General features: G+C 37.5%; 1 long non-coding RNA gene across 1 annotated transcript in view; it reads right to left on the reverse strand.

The window, feature by feature from the left end:
• LOC309604963 overlaps nt 1-16,846 on the reverse strand; it is a 394,171-nt gene extending 377,325 nt beyond the window's left edge. The window contains exon 1 of the long non-coding RNA XR_014231178.1: nt 11,037-16,846. This is a non-coding gene — a long non-coding RNA (uncharacterized lncRNA). The remainder of the gene's footprint in view (nt 1-11,036) is intronic.
• Between the last annotated feature and the right edge of the window lie 931 nt (nt 16,847-17,777).

Below are 17,777 nucleotides of genomic sequence, written 5' to 3' on the forward strand. Positions count from 1 at the left end.
GCATTGTGATTATTTATGTAGGATTTTTAGGAATCAGTCGTTAAGCCAGGATATAATTGGACAGATCTATTGTGTAACCAAAGCTATGCTGGTAATGTCGTGTTGGAAAATAAATTCCATTTAACTATGTATGATGTATGCTGGTAATGTCGTGTTGGAAAATAAATTCCATTTAACTATGTATGAGCTATGCTGGTAATGTCGTGTTGGAAAATAAATTCCACTTAATTATGTATGAAGGGCTCAACATTAAGGAGCAAACCTCTACCTGTCTGTCTCAAAAATCTATACTTTACATGAAGAATCAATATCTACAAAGCCTTCTTAGGAGGTCTGTGCTTGCAGCTGGTAGTAAGAAAGATCACTTCCTGGCAAGCCAGGAATCTCATTGAATTGGGAGAGCCTGCAGAAGGAGAAATTCATTCGCAATTATGGGTACTAGAGGTAAAACCTGATGGAGATTGATTTCTCAGTTTCAGTTTCTTAGCCTTCAGAATAGATAAGCTAAGAGTAGTAGAAAAAAATCTCTGGAATGATAAGGGCTATTGAAAATACAACCCTAGATTCCTTTCATAACCTCCAGAAAGATATTAATTAGGTGAGCTTTCCTCTAGTTTTGCTGACAATACAATACAAAGGCTTATGATATAACACTTCTTGCTGCACTTATGTAAATGAACCAGGCCAAATAGAACAGAATATACACAATCGGAAGACAGTTTCTGAGATTACCTGTAATAGCTATCACTAAATCAGTACAATAATATAAATTATTGTACCGTTAGTGTATGAGTCATGGCTCTATATGTGTGCTATGTATTAAGCCTATGTCTAATTTCAACTGCCTTTAAAAACTATAGAAGGCAGTTAACTAAGCAACAAGTTCAGTTAATAATCTTAGCACAAAAATGTATGAGATCAGCTTTTATGTCAGTATGAGGATGTGTGCATGCATGCATTACCTAGAATAATATTCAGTTTACTTGTGATTGCAGAGGAAATATTCAGGAAAATGTATCCAGAACTTGAAAATAAGGCAAAGAGATGATTCTGTGACCTTTTACTGTCATACTAGGGCCCATCTGAGACTCATCTGAGTCGCTAGAGAAATGGTAACTTTGACTAACAACTGATTAGGGTTCAGATGTTTTTTATCTAATTTAGTAATCTTATTTCACCGTTCTTATTTTCACTGAGTATATAAATCCCAGTTTCTCATACCTTCATTGAACTAGCTTTGTCATTCGATGGTCCCTCCATTAATTATTTAAATGAAACTTTGACACATGCCAAATATCTTTCTTTTTTTAAATTGTGGTGAGAGCACTCAACATGAAATCTATCCCCTTAACAAAATTTTAAGTGTACGATTCAGTACTGTAGACACAATGTTTTACAACACATCTCTAGAATTTATTCATCTTGAATAACTGAAACTTTATACCAGTTGAATAGCCACTTCACATTTTCCCCTCCCTTCAGCCCCAAGCACCCACCATTCTACTCTCTGTTTCTATGAGTTTGACTATTTTAGATTGCTAATTTAAATAGATCCATGCAGTACTCATACTTCTGTGACTGGCTTATTCCACTTAACTTTCTCCAGGTTCATACATTTAGTCACATGTGTCAGGATTTCCTTCTTTTTTAAGGATAAAATATATTCCATTGTATGTATATACCACATTTTCTTTATCCATTCATCTATTCATAGACATTTAGGTTGTTTCGCCATCTTGGCTATTGTGAATAATGCTGCAGTAAACATGGGAGTGCAAGTATCTCTTCAAAATCTTGATTTCAGTTCTTTTGGGTAAGTACTCAGTAGTGGGATTGCTGGGTCACATGGTAATTCTATTTTTAATTTCTTGATGAACCTCCAAACTGCTTTCCATAGTGGTTGCACAATTTTACATTCCCAAAAATAGTGTACAATTTAATCACATCTTCCCCAACCCCTATATTTTTGTCTAGAACTTTACGGTGTCAGGTCTTATGTTTAGGCCTTTAATCCATTTTGAGTTGATTTTTGTGTATGCCGTAAGATAAAGGTCCAATTTTATTCTTTTGCATATGAATATACAGATTTCTCAACATCACTTGTTAAAGAAATTGTCCTTTCTTTATTGTCTATTCTTAGCACCCTTGTTGAAGACCAGTTAACCATATATGCATTGGTTTATTTCTTGTGTCTTTATTCTGTGCCATTTGTCTATATGCCTATCTTTATGTCAGTACCATATTATTTTAATTACTGTTGCTATGTAATATATTTTGAAATCAGGAATTGCATGATGCCTCGAACTCTGTTATTTCTTAAAATTTTTTTGAGTATTCAGGGTCCTTTGTGGCTCCAAATGAATTTTAGAATTGTTTTTTCTATTTCTGTAAAAATGCTATTGGGATTGTGATGGGGATTGCATTGAATCTGTAGGTTTCTTTGGGTAGTTTAGTCTTTTTAACAATATTAAGTCTTAAGAAGGCTTTCCATTTATTTGTGTATTCTTTAATTTCATCCATCAGTGTTTTATAGTTTTCATTTACCAGTCTTTCATCTTCTTGGTTAAGTTTTTTTCTAAGTATTTTTTATGCTATTTTAAACAAAATTGGTTTATTAATTTTCTTTCAGGTAGTTAGTTACTAGTGTATAGAAATACAACTGATTTGTTTAATGTTGATTTTGTATCCTACAACTTTACTGAATTCATTAGTTCTAACAGCATTTTTGTGCAGTCTTTAGGGTTTTCCATATATAAGCTTTTGTCATCTGCAAACAGAGATAACTATACTTCTTCCTTTCTGATTTGAATGTCTTTTATTTCTTTTTCTTCCCTGATTGCTCTGGCAAGGGCTTCCATACTATGTTGAATAGAAATGGTAAGAGTGGGCATCCTTGCCTTGTTCCTAATATTAGAGGAAAAGCTCTCAGTTTTTCACCATTGAGTAAGATGTTAGTTATGGGCTTCTTATATATGGCCTTGATTATGTGGAAGTAAATTCCTTATATTCCTAGTTTGCTGCAAGTTTTTATTTTGAAAGGGTGTTGAATTTTGTCAAACGTATCTATTGAGATGCACCATGGGAATTTTTTGTCCTTCATTCTGTTAATGCGGTGTAGCACATAAATTGATTTTCATATGTTGAACCATCCTTGAATCTCAAGGATAAATCCCACTTGGTCATGGTGTATAATCCTTTTAATGCACTGTTGAGTTCAGTTGGGAGTGTTTTGTTGAGAATTTTTACATCTATATTCATCAGGAATATTGGCCTGTAGTTTTCTTTTCTTGCAGTGTCTTTGTAGGGTTTTGGCATCAGGGTGATGCTGGCCTCATAGAATGAATTTGAAAGTGTTACCTCCTTTTTAAATTTTTGGAAGAGTTTGAGAAGGATTGGTATTAATTCTTCTTTAAATTTTTGGTAGACTTTACCATTGATGCCATCTAGGCCTAGGCTTTTCTTTGTTGGGAGGGTTTTGATTACCGATGCAATCTCCTTACTAGTTATAGGTCTGTTCAGGTTTTCTATTTCTTCATGATTCAATCTTGGTAAATTATACATTGCTACAATTTTACCTATTTCTTCAGGTTATCAAATGTTTTACTGTGTAATGGTTCCTAGTAGTCTCTTATGATCCTTTTTATTTCTTTGTCATCATTTATTTATTTGAGTCGTCCCTCTTTTTTTTTCTTACTTATTCAAGCTAAAGTTTTGTCAATTTTGTTAATCTTTTTTCAAAAACCTCTATTTTATTGATTTTTTTCTATTGTTTGTCTATTCTGTATTTGATTTATTTCTGCTCCAATCTTTTATTAGTTTCTTCCTTCTAGTAATTTGGCCTTGGTCCATTCTTCTTTTTCTTATTCTCTTAAGGTATAAAATTAGGTTGTTTATGTGAAATCTTTCTTTGTTTTTAATGTAGGCTCTTATCACTATAAACTTCCCTCTTACTACTGCTTTTGCTGTGTCTTATTATTTTTTTATTATTTATTTATTTATTTTTGGCTGTGTTGGGTCTTCGTTTCTGTGCGAGGGCTTTCTCTAGTTGTGGCAAGCAGGGGCCACTCTTCATCGCGGTGCACGGGCCTCTCACTATCGCGGCCTCTCTTGTTGCAGAGTACAAGTTCCAGATGCGCAGGCTCAGTAGTTGTGGCTCACGGGCCTAGTTGCTCTGTGGCATGTGGGATCTTCCCAGACCAGGGCTCAAACCCATGTCCCCTGCATTGGCAGGCAGATCCTCAACCACTGCACCACCAGGGAAGCCCCATGTGTCCTATTATTTTTAATATGTTTAACTTACATTTTCATTTGTTTTGAGATATTTTCTCATTTTTCTTTGATTTTTTTCCTTTGACCCATTGGTTGTTTAGGAGTGTGTTGTTTATTTCAACATATCTGTGAATTTTCCAGTTTTCTTTCTGCCTTTGATTTCTAGTTTTATTCCATTTTGGTCAAAAAAGATACTTAGTATGTTATCAGTCTTCTTAAATTTTTGAAAAATTGTTTTGTGGCCTAATATGTAACATATCCTGGAGAATGCTACATGTGTACTTGAGAAGACTATACAGTTGACCCTTGAACAATGTGTGGGCTAGGGGCACCAACCCTTCACACAGTTGAAAATCCACATATAATCTATCGTTAGCCCTTGAACTCCATGGTTCCTCCTTATCCACAGTTCCACATCAATAGATTCAACCAGCTGCAGATATGTAGTGTTATAGCATTTACTATTACAAAAGTCCATGTGTAAGTGGGCCCACACAGTTCAAACCCTTGTTGTTCAAGTGTCATCTGTATTCTGTTGTTGCGTGGAATGTTCTGTATATGTCTGTGAGGTTCATTTCACCTATGGTGTTCTTCAAGTCCACTATTACCTTATTGATTTTCTGTCTGGATGTTCTATTCATTTTTGAAAAAAATGGTGTACTTGTCTCTTACTATTATTATATTACTTTTTCTTCCTTCAGTTCTTTAATGTTTGCTTTATATATTTGGGTGCTCTGATGTTGGGTGCATATATATTTATTACTGTTATATCTTTCTGGTGAATTGACCCTTTTATCATTATATAATTCCTTCTTTGTCTCTGTGATAGTTTTTGTCTTAAAGTCTATTTTGTCTGATATAACATAGCCTCTTCTCTTTTGGTTACCATTTATATGGGATATACTTTTTTCTCCTTTTACTTTCAGCCTATTTGTGATACTTAAAACTAAAATGAGTCTCTTGTAGAGTGCACATAATTGAATATTGTGGGTTTTTTTGATGCATTCAGCCACTCCATGACTTTTGAATGGGGACATTAATCCATTTACACTTAAAGTAATTACTGATAGGAAAGGACTTACTGTCACCATTTTGTTAATTTTTATTTTCTGTCTATCTTATAGATCTTTATTTTCTATTTTTCTCTTTTGCTGTCTTCCCTTGTATTTTGCTTAATTTTTTATTGTGATATACATTTCTTATTTTCTTTTGTGTTAGTTCTAGACTATAAGAGATGTCTGTTTTTTCTAATGTGCAGATACAAACACAAAGAGTCAAGGAAAATGAAGAAACAGGGTACCATGCCTCAAACAGAGGAACAAGATGCTCCAGAAACTAACCTTACGAATAAGGAAATATATGAGTTACCTAACATAGAATTCAAAATACTCAATAAATTCAGGATAAAGAAGAAGATACTCATGAATTCTGGAGAAAAAAGCATAAACAGAGTGAGAATTTTAACAAAGAGATAGAAAATACAAAAAAAAAAAAAAAAAAAAAAAGAACCAAACAGAAATCTTGGCCCTGAAGAATACAATAACTGAACTGAAAAATTCAATAGAAGAATTCAACAGCAGATTAGATTAAGCAGAAGAAGGAATCAGTGTATTTGAAGATAAGAGATTTGCAATTATCCAGACAGAGAAACAGAAAGAATAAAAGAATGAAATGGAGTGAAGAAAGCTTAAGGGACTTATGAAACATTGTCATGTAGACCAATATATGCATGTCCTAGAAGGAGAAGAGAAAAAGAGTGAGCCAGAAAGCTTATTGAAAGAAATAATGGCCAAAAACTTTCCAAATCTGGGGAAGGGAATGGATTGTCAGAGCCAGGAAACCCAAAGGATTCCAAAAAAATGAAACAAAGAAATCTACACCAAGAAACATGATAATCAAATTGTCAAAAGTCAAAGACAAAGAATTTTGAAAGCAGCAGGAGAAAAGCAATTTGCGATGCAGAGGGGGAAACCCCCCCATAAAACTACCAACAGATTTCTCAGCAGAAATCTTGCAGGCCAGAAGATACTATATAATATATTCAAAGTACTGAAAGGAAAAAAAACTACCACCAAGAATACTACACCCAGCAAAATTCTCCTTCAGAAATGAAGGAAAGATAAAGACTTTCCCAGACAAATAAAAGCTGAGGGAGTTCATCACCAGTAGAAATGCCTTCTAAGAAATGCTAAAGGGAGTTCTTCAAACTGAACCAAAAGGATGTTGAACAGAAATATGAAGCATATGAAAGTAAAAAACTTACTGGTAAAGGTAAATATATATATTTGTATATTTATATACAAAACAAAATACTATAATGGCAATATGTAAATCACTTTCAATTCTAGTATAAAAGTAGTTAAAAGACAAAATTATTTAAAGTAACTGTAAGTATAAAAATATATTAATGGATACACAATATGAAAAGATGTCAATTGTGACATTAATAACATAAAGGAAGTGGGGGAAATAAAGGTGTAGCGTTGTTTATGCAATTGAAGTTAAGTTGTTATCCTCTAAAAATAGACTGTTATACCTATAAGATGTTTTATGTAAGCCCCATGGTAAACACAAAGAAAATGTCTCTTTTTAAGAGAATTTAATCATTTGAAAAGTATGGTTTTCCATCTTTGAATTCAGATACTGTCTTATATGTACTTATGTACTTTTAACTTGGCATTTAGAACATAACACGTTTTATTTAGAACATAACACATTTATTTCTTATTGATAGTCCTTTTGCTCATTTACACCATAAGCTTCTTAAGAGCAGGACAATGCCTTATATCTCTATACACCTTAGCTTCACATGAACTGTCTTAAGTCTTGTAGCCATTTGCTCTAGTTAGACCCTATAGGTCAGGAGGAGCAAAGTTTTGCTCAAAGCAAAGCTTAAAAGAATGAAATTAATTATTGAAATATATGTATCTTGGTGCTGGAAAACTGCTGATGTCTCATTACCAACACTTTTCATATATTTTTTCAATAGGTTAAAATATCTTTTACTATCACTCTCACCAGAATTACTCCTATTTGTCCAATAGGTCAGACCTGATAAAATTTTAAATTGCCAGTTTCTGGAAAGTCTTTCTTGAACTGCCCACATTATCCCATATATTCTCTATCAAGACACTTAGGAACATCTTTTTCAAAATAATAATCTGTTCAGTTGTTGGCACCATGAAATCAGAACTGTGTCTGTCTTACTATTGAATCCCCAATGCTCAGCCTTGTACAATAGGCACTTAACTAATGTTTGCTTAATAAGTGATATCTCTAGTGTTTCTACTTCTCTCTGCAACATAAACTTTTTTTCTCTTGCTACCAGCTGACTTAAACTTTTCATTCTTTTTCTGTACTTTTTACTAACTCATAGTATCTGCTGCTTTATAACATCTACTTTGCCAGTATCCTGATTCTTATTCTTTCTCTTGTAACTTTCAAAGTCTCCATTGGCCCTGGTCCTTCCTCATGACAATTCTCTACCCATAAACTCTCAGTTTGAGATACTGATTCTTATAATCTTCCAGGGTAAATTTCAGAGAGAATCTCATTTGTTCACCTTTTCTTTTCATATCAGGCTGTATTATGGATTTTAAACATGGCTATCTAAACCCCTTCTTTATCAGGAGGCATATTTTCCTAGAAAGCATTATGGGTGTGTCAGCTATTATAGTTGAAATATGTTGTATAAATGATTATAAAAATACCAAAACTTTTTGCTAGTTTCCAAAAATTCATAATCTGAGCTATACAAAAATCAGATATTTTATCCTCACAATGTACCCTCCAGAGGTGGCAAAACAAGTACTGCCTTCCTTTCAGCAACTGAGGAAACTGCACAGAGAAGTTGATTGACTAGCTGAAGATCACACAGTTAGTCAGAAAACTGTTTACCATGACAGGGGTCTTAATCCTGGGGTTTTGTCAACTGGGCCTCTTCCATTTTCTCAGTCAAGTCTTCTTTCACTTCTTAATACCCAGAATACCTATTCAAGTAAGCTTCAGAGGAGTTCTGTTACCATACCTTTTATGGAGAGGATACAGAAGAAATTGGAAGAATGGAGATTACTGATTGAGACTCTTAAAGGTTTGAATTGAAATTTCTGTGATTAGCCTAAAGTAATACAATTCAATCCTTCCCATTCCCTCCTCCTCAATAATAAATAACCAAGTCTGCTAGGATTAAACAGAAATTTCTTTGCATTTGTTTTTTGACCATGAAATGTCTCATTGGGGAGTTGCCATGGAGACCGTGATGTCATGAACAACACAATGTACTGCCCTGAAACCTCAGAGAATCAAAGATAAGGTTTGATGGGAGCATTTTCTGGGCACGTTTATTGCACTTAACAAGAAAATAGAAACTTGAGAGAAAAACATTTCTAAACATTGCACGCTGCTGGGAGTGTGTTGATGTGGTCACTGAAAACTTCACAAAGGAAAGTGCCTTTACAGTTTAAACACACTAAGAGGTCAGATTGAGGGGATGAATAGAGTATGTTACCAAGCTGGCTGCACTTTGGACAGACTGTTCCCAAGCTAAGAATGGCTAAATTTTTGGTAGCATAGAAAAATCTCTCTATTGGATTTTTTGGTCATGTTGAAAATTCACTGTGGGATTAAATGGAAATAAGAAACTTTTACACTAAATAAATTAGCAGAGCTTCGTATACATTCAGGACCACATGAGCTATGGTCTTCTTCAATGTCAAGTGTTGGACACCATTCCATGGGCTTTCCATCTCCAATTCCCTTCCTTTACACTCAGCCTTCTCCACCCGAACTATATTCTGGCTCACCATCAGAGGGTTGTTTTTGTTGTCTGTTTTGTTTTTTGCTTCCTTCTTACAGACCACAACTTTCCACAGGAAGAAAAAAAACAATCCTAAAGGAAAAAGAATAATGAAATGAAAAGGAACTGAGATGAGACCAATGCAGGTGATAGAATGGAAAAGCTGCAGGTTTGATTATTGAAATAGGGGTTGTTAATGATAGATGAATATGATGAGCAGGTGTGTACATGTCAAAGAATCAGCATGTTCTTGGTCAATTCTGAGATTCTCTCAGATACATGGAGTGGTGCCAACTTTCAATTTAAGAGTTTCAACATCTTTTGAGTTCCCGAGATTCTACCTGGCAGGGACTTTAAAGCATATGGGATTATAACAAAGCAGATTAGCTGTAATAAAAAACTACCTTTGTGAAGGTATGTTCATTTCTCATCTGTCTTTTTTTTACCCCAGGTGAAATTCACATAATAGAAAATGTATCATTTTTAAATGAACAATTCAGTGGCATTTAGTACATTCACAATGTTGTGCAAACACCACCTCTACTTAGTTCCAAAACATTTTTATCACCCCACAACGAAGCCTTGTACCCATTAAACTGTTACTCCCTAAATCTCCCTCGCTCCAGCCTCTGGCAGTCATCAATCTGCTTTCTGTTTCTATGTATTGATATTTACCTTTTCTGGATATTTCACATAAATGTAAATATACAGTATGTAACCTTTTGTGTCTGGGTTCTTTTACTTGGCACAATGTTTTCGAGGTTCATCTTCATTGTAGCAGATATCAATACTTCATTCTTTTTGTGGCTGAATAATATTCCATTGTATATATAAACCACAATTTGTTTATCCATTCACCCATTGATGAACATTTGGGTTATTTCCACCTTTTGGCTGTTGTGAATCATGCTGCTATGGACATTCATATACAAATATTTGTTTGAGTACCTGTTTTCAGTTCTATTGGTTATATACCTAGGAATGGAATTGCTGGGTCATATCATAATTCTATGAATCACTTTTTGAGAAATTGCCAAACAATTTTTCACAGTGATTGAACCATTTTACTTTCCCATCAGCAGTGTATGAGGATTCCAATTTCTCCACATCCTCACCAACAATTGTTATTTCCCATTTTTTTTATAGCCATCCAAGTGGGTGTGGAGTGGTAAGACATTGTAGTTTTGATTTGCATATCCCTAATGAATAGGATGTTGAGCATATTTTCATGTATTTGTTAACAATTTGTGCATCTTCCTTGGGGAAGTATCTATTCATATATTTTGCTCATATTTAAATTGTTTTTTTTTTTGTCTCTTTGTCATTGAGTTGTAAGAGTTCTTCATATATCCTGCATCCTAGGCCAGTATCAGATATGGTATTTGAAAATATTTTCTCCCATTTTGTAGGTTGTCTTTTTATTTTCTTGATAATGTCCTTTAATATGCAAATTTTTTATTTTGATAATGTCAAATTTATCCTTTTTATGTGGATGCTTTCGGTGTCATGCCAAATCCAAGGTCATGAAGACTTATACATTTTCACTTAAGAGTTTTATAATCCTTTGTTTCTTTTTGATCTTCTGTCTAGATGTTCTATCCATCGTCAAAAGTGAGGTATTGGGACTTCCCTGGTGGTGCAGTGGTTAAGAATCCGCCTGCCAATGCAGGGCGCACGGGTTCGAGCCCTGGTCCAGGAAGATCCCACGTGCTGCGGAGCAACTAAGCCCGTGCGCCACTACTACTGAGCCTGTGCTCTAGAGCCCATGCGCCACTACTGCTGAGCCCACGCACCCCAACAAAGAGTAGCCACAACTAGAGAAAGCCCGCGCGAGACAATGAAGACCCAACGGGGCCAAAAATAAAAAAAAAAATAAATAAATTTATAGGGCTTCCCTGGTGGTGCAGTGGTTGAGAAGCTGCCTGCCAATGCAGGGGACACGGGTTCGAGCCCTGGTCTGGGAAGATCCCACATGCCACGGAGCAACTGGGCCCGTGAGCCACAATTACTGAGCCTGCGCGTCTGGAGCCTGTGCTCCGCAACAAGAGGGGCTGCGATAGTGAGAGGCCCGCGCACCGCGATGAAGAGTGGCTCCCGCTTGCCGCAACTAGAGAAAGCCCTCGCACAGAAATGAAGGCCCAACACAGCCAAAAATTAATTAATTAATTAATTAATTAATTAATTATTTAAAAAAAAAGTATTTATTAACACAGAGATTCTTGTACTGTAAATGTGAAAAGAAAGAGGAGAAAGGGCTAGGAAGCTCTTACAGTGATAAATAACCTGATAAAATTCTGAAGTTAGCATTTTCACACCTATTCCTGTAACAAAGACAAACTACAAAAAGGCAGATTTTCTGTGGCTAAAAGATATTTGGGCCAAAGATGGGCTCAATTTCTTTAATTCAGTGCTGATGTTTGCAATTCTTTTGCATTTCTCTAATCATCATAATCAAGAAAAAGTTTTCGAAAGAAATGTCACAATAACAAAGGTACATCTTATTGATGTTCAATACCTACCTGATCTGTATTAAAAAAATCTTTATTAAACATCCACAGTAAAAGATTTCCTTGTCATCTCCAAAAAGGGCGTGCTCTCCTCTTCCCATATCCCTTTAGCTTTATTCTTTAATAATTGCATCACTGGTCTCAAACCACGCAAGGAATAAGATATGATCAGCAAAATAATTCTTGGACATTTCTGTGAAAAATGAAGAAAGAAAGAAATGATGCTATTACCCTCTCCTCCTTTGTGTTCTTGTACAAGTCATTCCACTGTGCTCAAATCCCTTTTACCTGGGCATCTTTCCTATGGATGAGATCACATATACTCAGCTTCCATTTCTACATCATTGAATATTGGTGCTAGTTCTAATAGAACAATCCTCTCATTGGCATATTATGGTACTGCATTACCTCCAGTAAGGTAAAGGCAGCCAAAGAATCCAAAGTTACTTGCCCAAAATTATAAAACTGTTATCGGCAAGCTAGGACTAGAATCCAGGCCTCCTAATTCCCCTAATTCTCCTAATTCCTAATTCTGTGTTTTATTTTACTACACACCTCTGTCTCCACCCTGCTTCAGGAAGAAGTAGAAGGGCAGGAAAACTCTTCACCGGGGAGTGTTAGTAAAAATTGAGGAGAACTCTAAACTGGAAATATCTTTCATGTCATTATTCTTCAAGAGTTACTGGCAAGGGGCAAGTGGTGACAGTGGGGATTAAACAGAATTTTTTGCAGTTTCATGAGTTTTCCACTGGAATGCCTTGATGAACATCAGCTGTTTCATCATCTGGGCATGTTAAGATTGTTTTTTCTGCTCAATATTTATTGCATGCTTACAACATACAAGGGGACATTGCATTCTGCTGCCTCACTGCCTTCCCTGGAGTTAAATTAATAATTTCTAATTATAAATATGGTGCATGCGGATGATACTCTCTGTTGGCAGAAACCTACAGCTAAAAACCACTGGCCAGGCCGTAGGTAAGCATTCGGAAACACGGTTTCCCTCCCTCTCTCTTCTGCACTGCGGAAGGCAAGACTACTACCTTGCCGAGGGGGCGTGGCCTATGCGGTTGCTGCCAGAGAGACACATGTCCCCTCAGTATCGCCTATGACTAAAGTGTAGGAAGAGCACAGGCTTAGGAGTCTGATAAGTGTCTGAATGTCAGCTGTGCCAGCGCCTAGGCATTTGACCTGGGACAAGCCATAAAACTCCATGAGGTTCACTTTTCCCATCTGTGAAAGGGGAATAACAACCCACATCATGTCAAACGTTTTGAAAATAAGATGAGATACTGGAAGTAAAATGTTTATCACGTACTATGCCTAGAACACAGGATATGCTCAATAAGTGGTACTTTCACTCTCACTTCCTTTAGTTTTAGCCCCTGCCTTCCTGACCAGACTGAGGGAGAGCACGCCTGAGCTCTGAGTATGGGATGTGAAGTACTCAAAAGGCCTGGCCTGGGAGGGGCACCCTTCCCCTCTGGAGGCCCGCATTGTTTGAACCACCACAAGAGAGCTTCTCCCACCCCAGCACGGCCTGAGTCTTGAGACAGCTACTTCCTGTTCCTCAGCTGCCAACCCACCGCCTAAAAAGACTAAGTCCACCTTTCTCTGCCCAGGTTCACTCAGTTCAGAGTCCCATGGGACCTGTGAATTGCCTTTCATTCCATGGGTGCTAGAAAAAATTTGCTTTTGCCAGGTAAATGAAGACCTTCCAATACCAAGATTGTAGAATTTCCTTAACTGCATTGCACAGTTTAGTATTTAACTCTAGATTTTATATTATTCTGTATCTTAACTTCAGGATTTTGATCGCATTGCCTTAAACCAGACTGCAAACTCCTCAAGAAGGAAGAGATGCCTTACATTTTTGTATTCTCATGTTGTGCCTAGTACAGTGTATTCAAGAATCAGTTTGTTTACTGATTCTAAGTTCACTAAGCTAAGAACTGATCACTAAGTTCACTGAGCTGCCCCAGGATCTGGACTACAGAATCTCAGTTTTCATCACCGAGCTGTCAGCTCCATGCAGGAAGAGGCTATCTAGTTTACCATGGTGTCCATGACACCTATCATGGTGTCACCTGGTATGTGACAGGTACTCAGATATTTACTGAATTAATGAATATTTCTTGTTGTTTAAATATTAAAACTTCACTCTCCTTTAAGGTAATTAGAAATTAAAACTAACTTATGTGACAAAAGCAAATCCAAATAATTAGAAATTGACAATATTTTTTAATATCATACGTCCTACCTCTTTCTCCTGCAAAGCTTTACTTGCTCTCTGAGGAAGGCAGGCTTCTCACTTCTCTTTCCAAGTGCCCCCCCAGGTCCTCTGGTTTGGGAGCCGCTGGCCTGATGGTCTACCTGCTTTCCTCCGAACCTCTATTCATCAAAAAATCTAAGGATCCTTACAGTATTTTGTCATTTCTAAGAGATGATGTATATATTTCCACATTTTTATGTTTATAACATTTGGAAGCATCTTCAAATGAGTACATTTAATGTGGTTCTGGTTTTGTTTCCCAAAAAATAGTAATTAATCCGTGCTATAATCTAATTATCAGTAACACTTTATTTTTAAATTTTTTTATTGAAGTTTAGTTGATTTATAATTTTGTGTTAGTTTCAGGTGTACAGCAAAGTGATTCAGTTATGTACATATGTGTGTGTGTGTGTGTGTGTGTGTGTGTATTCTTTTTCAGATTCTCTTCCCTTATAGGTTATTACAAGATTTTGACTATAGTTCCCTGTGCTATACAGTAAGACCATGTTGTTTATCTGTTTTATATATAGTAATGTGTCTGTTAATCCCAAACTCCTAATTTATCCCTCTCTCCCCCTTTCCCCTTTGGTAACCATGTTTGTTTTCTATGTCAGTGAGTCTATTTCTGTTTTGTAATTAAGTTCATTTGTATCTTTTTTTTTTAGATTCCACATATAAGTCAAATCATATGATATTTGTCTTTGTCTGAATTACTTCTCTTAGTACAGTATGATTAATTATCAGTAACATTTTAAATCATGGAAATGCAGTAGTGACTCAGCTTCTTATGTACTTTAATACTAGGAACAGAGGGCATAGATGATAGTTCTGTAAAATTCAGACACTGGAAAGAACAGCTACTTTGTAAATGAATACTTCAAATTCTGATTTACATACCCAGCTCCTGTGAGTTCTATTATCTTGATTAAGCTCCCAGGAGCTGGTCAAGTCTGAGGCACTGAGAAAATTGAGTTCCTAGTGACACACACTCTGTTCCCCCCTGCCGACCAGTGAGTCCTCTCTGGGCAACCAGGCTTCTTTCTTCCTCCCTGAGTGTGTCACCCTTCTCTAACCAAAGCACGGTAATTTTGATTTTAGCCTCAGACTCTTCTATCATAAATAGGCAAAATAATAGGTATTTCCCAGGGCTACCTCTTTGGTGTACAAGGGGGTCAGAAAATCAACAGTGTAGTAATTACAGTCATTTTTAAATTCAAAATCTGCTCAATGAACACCCAAACTGAGCCTCCTAGCTCAAAATAAACCATCTCCAAATATCCCACCATCTGCCACCTTCTTCTACATTCCCACCTGGCTCCTGATACCAGGTCACCAAGGTGCTCTGATGATATTTGGATTTCCACATGGAAAATCCACATGCCACCTTCACTATGAAATGCTTCCTCCAATGTCTATTTGAGACCACAAAGCAATGGTTATTTGCATTCTTTTCACTTCATATTAAAGCTCCCAGTGGCACAGCTTTTATTTCGCTAACTCTTTATTTTGAATCCCTCTTCTAAAGACTGTCAGACTCATCCAAAAAATACAGCTCTGGGAACCTGTCTCCTCATCCTCTGAAATCTCTCTGCTTGAGTTAGGATGTAAGCTGAGCTGCTGTTACAGAGAGACAAAACCATACCAAAAGGAGATAAAAGTTGATTTCTGTCATGGAGTAGTCCGGAGGTAAGCAGTTCTGCCAACCTGAACACCTGGGTTCATATGTGGGACCCAGGGGCTTGCTCCAGTTCTCACCATCTCCTCACCACTGGGAAAGAGAAAAGGGACTAAGAGGTGTGGGTGGAGTGACGGCTACTGCCCCTTTCCTCCTTCCCATACAAAGCCTGTGTATGCATCCTGACTCTGTATCCAATCTGGCAGGTTCCTTCCCTATCTAATACCAGACTAGTTCAAAGCCAGCTGCTGCTCTCTAAAGGGGGGAAGATATTTTTCTACCCTTGCTCCCTGATGTATTGTCACTGCCCTCTGCCCCACCAAGTTCTCATGCCTCAAGCAAAGTGATGCCTGGAAGACCCATCTACTTAAAGGTGCTCAGACTCAGCTGAATAGGCAAATCTCCACGGCATCCATTTAAAAACAAAGAGAATTGGAGAAGGAGAGTAGAGTGAAACAGATGCTCGGTAACAAATTCATTTCCCTTATTGTTCATTTATTTGCACAACATGGGCTCTGTGCTTGGCACTGGGGATCGAGGCGAATGAGACAAGCATGGTCCCTGGGCTGGACATCTTCCACATCTAATCTGATCTCCATCTTTCTCCACGCTCCTCTCTGCCAGTCGACAGCAGTGGATGTCCTTGCCCCCGGCTTCCCAGCAAAAATTTGGAGGGAGAAAGGAGAGTGAAGCAGGGGGCATCTCTGACCCTGGCTCCCTTCCTGTGGAGTCAGCTTGGGTTGGCTGTATCCCTCAATCAAAGAGGATTTCTCCACTCCTGGTGTTTCTCAGAGCGTGGTTGTGATTCTCTCCCTCCAGCCCAGTGGCCACTCCCTTCTCTCACCCTTCAGGCTAAGGATGTCAATATCCCCACTTAGGTAGCTCTGGTAGTGAACTACCCCTTGTGGATGTGGTTTTTCTACATCCTGCCCTGACCAATGCAACTAGCTCCAATAGTAAGTCGTGCTCAAAGTGTCCTTTGAGAGCGTCATCTTTTCCCCACTGGGACTCTGACTGATGGAGTACCTCTTCTCGGAGGCTTAGTGACTAGTGGGAGGTGACAGACAACAAACAAACAAACATATAATTACAAGTCGTGATAAGATCCAGGAAGGAAATACAATGAATGGCGTGAAGAATAACAGGTTGGGATCTAAGTTAGATAGAATGGAGATGGCATTTAAGTCAAGTCCTAGAGAATGAAAAGAAGTCAGAAGAAGTGGATTCTAGGCAAAGGAGGAAGCAAATACAGAAAATCTGAAGTGGGAGCAGGTTAGGTGTGTTCAAGAAAGTTTAGAAAGGAAGGAAGGAAGGAAGGAAGGGAGGGAGGAAGGGAAGGAGGGAGGGAAGGAGGGAGGAAGGGAGGGAGGGAGGAAGGAAGGAAGGAAGGAAGGAAGGAAGGAAGGAAGGAAGGAAGGATCCAGTGTTGTTAAGTGACATAAGGTAGAGTTAAAGAAGTCAGTCTTAGATTCAAAAGCACTTGTTTACGGTGAGTTTTTTAAAGGATTTTCTCATTGCTAAAAATTGTATCTGGACTTCTATCACTCCTTCCCTAACTCCTCAACTATGAACACCTCAGTTTAGCTAATATTTGGTGACATTTTAAATCGCCAAGTGAAACATGATTCTGGTAAAAGAATTAGACATTTAAGGGAAAATCTCATTTTAGCCTGTGCCCAAAATACAGCTCACACAAACACTTCCCTACACCCCCTGCCCCTCAGTGCTCTCCCAACTGAAGACATTGTTAATTCAAATCCTAATTAGCGAAAACCCTGTAATGGCTCAACTTCCACTGAGATCTGCCTGACTGGGCTGTATGGCTGGTGGGTGCTCAGACTGAGAATGTCATTTAAGAGCCCAAGGAATTCAGCCTTTTATAAAGGACATTGTAAAGTGAGCTGCTTTGCGTAATGACTCAGAAGACCTAACTTCTTCTTTCAGTCCTTTATTGGACAGGCCCTCAGGTTGGGGTCCAGTCCTCTCACCCTCTGTCTGTCTGCTGAAGGGGCAGAACTAGGGAACAGTAAGGTCTACTCCAGCTCTGATGGCCTGTGAGGCTGGGTAGTAATCAGTCTTCTTGGGAAGAAGTTGGCCTCTTTGAAATAAAATATCTTGTTATAGACTACTCTGAACTGAGCTTTCAGAATGAGAATCCTCTCTCTGTTCAATTCACTGACCACCTATGTCTTTACTACTTCTGGTTCCTTACTTGGGAAGACCGTATCTCCAACCCTCAGGAAATACATCACTTGGCCT

The sequence above is a fragment of the Balaenoptera borealis genome (assembly GCF_965194805.1).
Source record: "Balaenoptera borealis genome assembly, chromosome: 11".
NCBI classification, from domain to species: Eukaryota; Metazoa; Chordata; class Mammalia; order Artiodactyla; family Balaenopteridae; genus Balaenoptera; species Balaenoptera borealis.